General features: G+C 44.2%; 1 long non-coding RNA gene across 1 annotated transcript in view; it reads right to left on the reverse strand.

Annotated features, from left to right (window-relative positions):
• Positions 1–5,622, reverse strand: part of LOC135982554 (uncharacterized) — a 228,096-nt gene extending 222,474 nt beyond the window's left edge. The window contains exon 1 of the long non-coding RNA XR_010599957.1: positions 5,184–5,622. This is a non-coding gene — a long non-coding RNA (uncharacterized LOC135982554). The remainder of the gene's footprint in view (positions 1–5,183) is intronic.
• Between the last annotated feature and the right edge of the window lie 378 nt (positions 5,623–6,000).

Raw genomic sequence — 6,000 nt, forward strand, 5'->3', positions numbered from 1 at the left:
ATCCCTACCACCGCCCCGTATGGGACCACTGAGAAAGGAAGGCAATGAGCTCTTAAAAGAACCATGATTCGGTGCTGCCAAGAGCCAAAGGAGCATCTACAACATAATGTGATCAATGGTATCAAAGGTGCTGATAGATCTGACAAAGGCAGCAGAGGAAGCTGGCCATTTTTGTACCAGAGTTCAGCCTAAAGCCACGCTAACAGAGGCCAAGCACAGCCAAACTTTTCAGATGCACCAGAGCTGTTTCATCACACACTTCTTGGCTGCCTTAGCCAGAGAAGGATGGCTGAAGACTGGGCAGTATTTAGAAACTGCCAGCATCGAGCAGTAGCTTTTTGAGAAGAGTGACAGCTCACTTGAGAAGAAGCCGCGTTCTGCCTTCTTGCAAGGAGACTACATTGGGGAGTACAAACCATTCAGAGGTTGGCATCTCTCCCTCTCCCCACTCCATGCCTGGCATCTCTCTCCCCACTCACATCTTCTTGTTTGGTGTTTCTCCCTCTCTCTTCCCACCTTCCGCTGGGTATTTTTCACTTGTACTTTCATTCGGTTCCAAAAATTGCCCCCCCCTACTTTTCCTTGCCTCCTTCAATTTCTGTCTCCCCCTCTTCCTGGGGGGCTTCTTTGCTACCTTCTCCTCCATAGCTCTCGCAGGCGCCTCTTGGCTCCCTTTGTATCTCCATCTGCATCCTTCCAGGTGTCTCACCTCCCTCCTTAGTGTCTCCTGACCCCTGGAAACTCTCAATCTACCTCCTCCACGGTTACTTCTGCACCCCTCAACCGGTTTCACTACTCCCTTAAATCCTCATAATTTCCTGTCTGGCTCCCTCTGCAACCCTAGGGCTGCCTCAACTCATTTCAAAGCTCTTCCTGACTTTCCTCCCCTACCTCCCAGCAATATTTTTAAATGGAATATTTTTCTGAGTTCACCTAGAACTGAACTTCAGCAGAGTTCCTGGGCTGTGGTGGGGTTGTTCGATCTGAGCTTCAGTTTGGGGATCTCTCTATTACAGGTCTCCCCCCTGTACTCCTAACAAAGACTCCAAAGTCTTACTGCGGTCAGGATAGCATCAGGCCTGTAATGAGTTTTCTTGCAATGTCTGGTACCTTCATAGTCTTCTATTTTGAGTTTGAAGAGTAGTGCTCAGGTAGCTACGTTTCTGATCAAGACTACAGGGAGGTAGCAAGCTGAACCAACCTCCACTGTACCCCTCGTTGCAAAGTACAGGCCTGTACTACTGCTATGGTATACACATTGCCAGGCAGAGAACAATTTGCTCTTGCAATAGCAATACCTGGGACCGTGCACAGAGTAAACAAACAAGTTTATTTGCAAAGCCTGCCAAGAGGCAAAATTCACCACTTTCGCTTCATGTGCAAAATTTTTGCACAGCTGCAAGCTCAAGTTGTCCAGCAAGCGTTTGTGGGGGGAAGGGTGCGGAGCAAAAGTCTGGATTCCAACTTCTGCCGTGCCAATGTCATGAAACTTTGGAGACATGAATCACTGTTCAACTCCACGGGTGCTGAGTTGCGGAGCCTCCGTGACCGGCACCCGCAGAGCCAGAATTTGAGATGAATAGAAGCCTCTGAGTGGAACTCCAGTGAATGATGTAACAGTTCTACAGATGGCATACTGGTAATCATTAAACAGTTATGGCCAGCTTCAGTGGGAGAGTGAATGTGTGCACCCAGGGTGATAAAATTCACCCATGAAGTCAAGAAAAATACACATAGTCTGATTTTAGACGCACGGGTAATCAAAGATAGGCAAGTCCTTGCCACAATCGATCTGTTATCAGAAACCTAAGGCAGCTGGTTGGTTTCTGAACTTTGACTCACAGACTCCCATATGGTCATAGTTTGCTGCAAAATAATTAAAAAGGTCCATGAATTCTTTCACCTCAGCGAGTACAGTCCAGTCTGAATGGTTCCTTCTCCCCACCCCCTGTCCATTCAAAAACCATATTTATATATTCTTGGGGCGCCATTGAAAGATTAAAAAAAAAAGATGTGAAAGAAAATACAGTGCTGACACTATTTTATTTCCACTGCTGGGTGAACTGCTACAGGCTAGTTAAAGTGAAATGCAACAATCTGACTGGAATTAGAAAGCTGTCTTTTAACTGCAGTTATTATCCCTAGAACCTTTCTAGTAGCAGTCCTAGAATATACGTTTAAAGAAAAAAGCACTTTAATGGAGATCTCAGAGCTACATTTTTATATTGCACCATGCTGAGCTATTGCTTAGCTTTACATTAATTTTATAGGCCAGAAGAATTTGTCATGATTTTCTCCCTTTGATTTCACTGCCCATCAGCAATTGTATCAGTTTTCTCCCTAGGTGCTGAGCAAAGTTAACTGCTGATGCACTTCCTATCCTTGACTTTTGATTCCAGCCTGTTTCAGCAATCTCAACCAGTCACTTCCTGTCTCCCCTACTTCATCGTCTGGCACTTACTTCAGACAAGTCAATATTTTTAAATTATATCTGTACCAGGAGTAATTAATCATAAAGCTTTATGCTTTGCAATGTTATTTGAACTTCTGCTTGGCATTCACAATTAGAAAACAAAACAAAATAAGTTCAATTGTGAATATCAACTTAGGTTCATATACTTGTAACACTGGTGCACCTTATACCCGTGAATAAGTGAGTATTACTTATAAAGTCACTGCTCCATGACCATTAAAAATTAGATAATTCAGTTTGACTTTTCTGATAATGCAGGAAAATATATAATTTTATAATCATCAATAGCCAGTTACTATATATGGAGACATATTATGTTGGAAAATATAAATGTTATAACTCTAGGCATCGTCCTGAGCCATGTGGGGGAAGGGAAGGGATGCATGAGCTCCACCGACCAAGGAAAAGCTCCTGGAGTCACAATTCCCCCTGTACTGATTCTTTGCTCCAGGGTGGCAGGGGCGGCTCTATGTATTTTGCTGCCCCAAGCACAGCAGTCAGGCGGCTTTCGGCGGCGCACCTGTGGGAGGTCCAGCTGGTAACGCGGATTTGGCGGCATGCCTGTGGGAGGTCCGCCGGTCCCGCGGATTCGGCGTACCCGCCGCCAAATTGCCACCGAAGCCGCATGACTGGCGGACCTCCTGCAGGCGCACCGCCGAAGGCTCCCTGACTGCCACCCCCACAGCGACCGGCAGGCCGCCCCCGCAGCTTGTCGCCCCAGGCATGTGCTTGGTGCGCTGGTGCCTGGAGCCACCCCTGCAGGATAGGTAGCACTTTACTGCGAATATAGGCCCACAGTAAATTACTACCTGCAGTCTGGCTCTAGCTCAGCTACCCTGAGCAGTGATTGTAGGGGCTCCATTAATTTCCTACCGATTCCTTGCCCCTCCCTGCCCTCTCCACTCCCATCTGCTCCTGCAAAGGCAGTAAGCAGACAAGTAGCCTTGCTTATTCCTATGCCGCAGACCCAAGGTCCAGGTAACCCATATAGGGCATCACTGGGGCTCTCACTCCCTTGTGCCAGCATAGAGTCCAAGTTAAATCTAGCCCTGTAAGTGGAAACACGACATTTCTACCTGTAGATGATGACTTTGCATCTGTACTACAGCAATCCAATTCTGTTGTGTCCTTTGAAAGTGTTACATGTAGGGTGACCAGATAGCAAGTGTGAAAAATCGGGACAGGGGTGGGGGGTAATAGGTGCCTATGTAAGAAAAAGCTCCAAAAATCGGGACTGTCCCTATAAAATCGGGACATCTGGTCACCCTAGTTACATGGTGCCTATCTTCTCAGGATGTCAACAAATGACCCTGATGGTTCCAAACTGGTGTATCAGAATTACAGAAATTCTTAAGCATTCCCTATGTCTACATAATCTATTCCATTATGCAAACATAGCAGCTTCGTAGAGGTTGAATCCATAAGCACTTTATCAGATCTATGACACCTACAACTAATAGGGTTGCCAACCCTCCAGGATTGCCCTGGAATCTTCAGGAATTAAAGGTTAATCTTTAATTAAAGATTGTCATGTGATGAAACCTCCAGGAATATATCCAACCAAAACTGGTAACCCTAAATGACTAATAGAAACGTCCCCCAAACACACCATGGCCTGATTCTGATCTTAGAGCAGGAGTGGCTCCACTGTAGTCAACCCAGTTACACCAGTGTAAAGCAACAAACAGGCTCATTGTTTCTAATCCTCATTTTAATAACACAAATAATAACACAAACGTAATAAAATGGAGCTATGTTGCACCATTCACATCCAATGTAATGTCTAGACAGATAGCTAGCAATATCCATCTGCCCTAGAGAAATCAGTCTACTATCCAGTCACGCTGCAGTGAAGGAACCAGCCTAGGATTCAGCAGACTGCTATTGTGTTTCCTTAAGACAACTGAAGAATACACCTGTGTTAGTTAGCAGAAATGCATCTAATTTATGGCACATGCTTCTTTACAATGTTTAAAACAAAAACTCTTCATAAAGTGTCCCAAGCAATTTTAGGGAGATTAATTATCTCCTTTCTTATGCTTTTTCTACCTTTCCAAACATTTCAAGTCTCCCACAAATACTAAATCTACTGGATTTCAAATTATGTCACAATTAGCAGGAAATTAATTAGCATCTGGCCTATCCCCTAGTTTTCCTCCAATGGAGATTGCCAACTTTTAACACAAGCCTAAAGTGAGGACTGAGAGACTAACACAGCAAATGGGATAAAGGACTTTGAAGTGTGTGTGTGTGTGTGTGTGTGTGTGTGTGTGTGTGTGTGTGTGTGTGTGTGTGTGTGTGTGTGTGTTTTAAAATGCACCTTACAACCCTTAGAACTCCAGACTTGTGTGATCAGAAACCTTTCACTTTTTTAATGACCATTCATTTGGGAAGTTTGCAGCTGATCCTTTCTACCTTTTCATGGACTATCTTTTAAAATACTCATGTCCCCTTTCAACAGCAGAAGCCAAAGCTATTAATTAGCTATGTCTTTTAGTCCCACCATACAAAGTTTCTTTTTTACGTAATCTCTTCAGGTGCCTGTAAGGATTTTTCAGGCCATAGTGTCTATATATATATATCAGTCTCCCATCTGAGTCCCAGTTGACACAGTTTCCTGCATGATTTACAGGCCTCTGCAGTCTATTCTCTTTGCTGCTGTATGTATTTTCCAGTTCTTTCAGACTTCTATTCACGGCGAAGTACTTACATTTGTTTCTTTGCCTCCTCTTTAGAGAATTTTGGCCACCATTCACTATGCTCTCAGTTCTTCACCCCTGCTATTCCTTTTCATAGTTATTTCTATCACGGCCATCTTTTTTCCCATGTTGCAGTTTGCAGTGTACAGCTGCCCTGAGGTGTTTAACTGTTTCTATTGTGCAGCCTACAGTGACATGCAGTAGCTTTGCAGGAGACTCTCCTCTCATATGTCACAGGTTTTAAGTCAGAAAACAAGAACCATGCGTAAATAGTTAAAGAGAAACATGTTCCCCAAGTTAGCAGTGGCCAAATGTTACTATCCAATGGCTTCTGTGAAATTAACTGGTGGTTCCAGACAAAAAAACACCTCAGCAACTGGCATTAATTAGCACCCTTGCTGACGGAGTCAGTAATAAGAAGAAGGGTTGCATGGCATGGAAGCTGAACGAGGTAGACTTAGCCATCAAGATGGTCCTTCCAGAATGATGCCAAGACAGTGTGGGGTGGGGAAATCTGCATTACCACTGCCCAGGATCTGTTCTGTATATACATCATAGATTTTGGTCGACCGGACTATGCAGCCAGTATCTTTCAAGACCACAAACACTCTCTTGGAAAATAGGCAAAGAGAGAAAAAAGAAACCCTAACCCTTTTATGCCAACCCGGAGTTTCTAGAGTTTAGACTATAATTCTGTGTACGTCAGATTTGCTGGACATATCGCTTCCCCTTTGGTCTGACCCAGTTTTATGTTTCTTTCCCAAACTTGACATTTAGGGAATTTTGTCAATTTACTTTTATGTGGGGTGTTTTTTGTTGAGGGAGGAG

This window comes from Chrysemys picta, chromosome 3 (genome assembly GCF_011386835.1).
Source record: "Chrysemys picta bellii isolate R12L10 chromosome 3, ASM1138683v2, whole genome shotgun sequence".
Lineage (NCBI taxonomy): Eukaryota > Metazoa > Chordata > Testudines > Emydidae > Chrysemys > Chrysemys picta.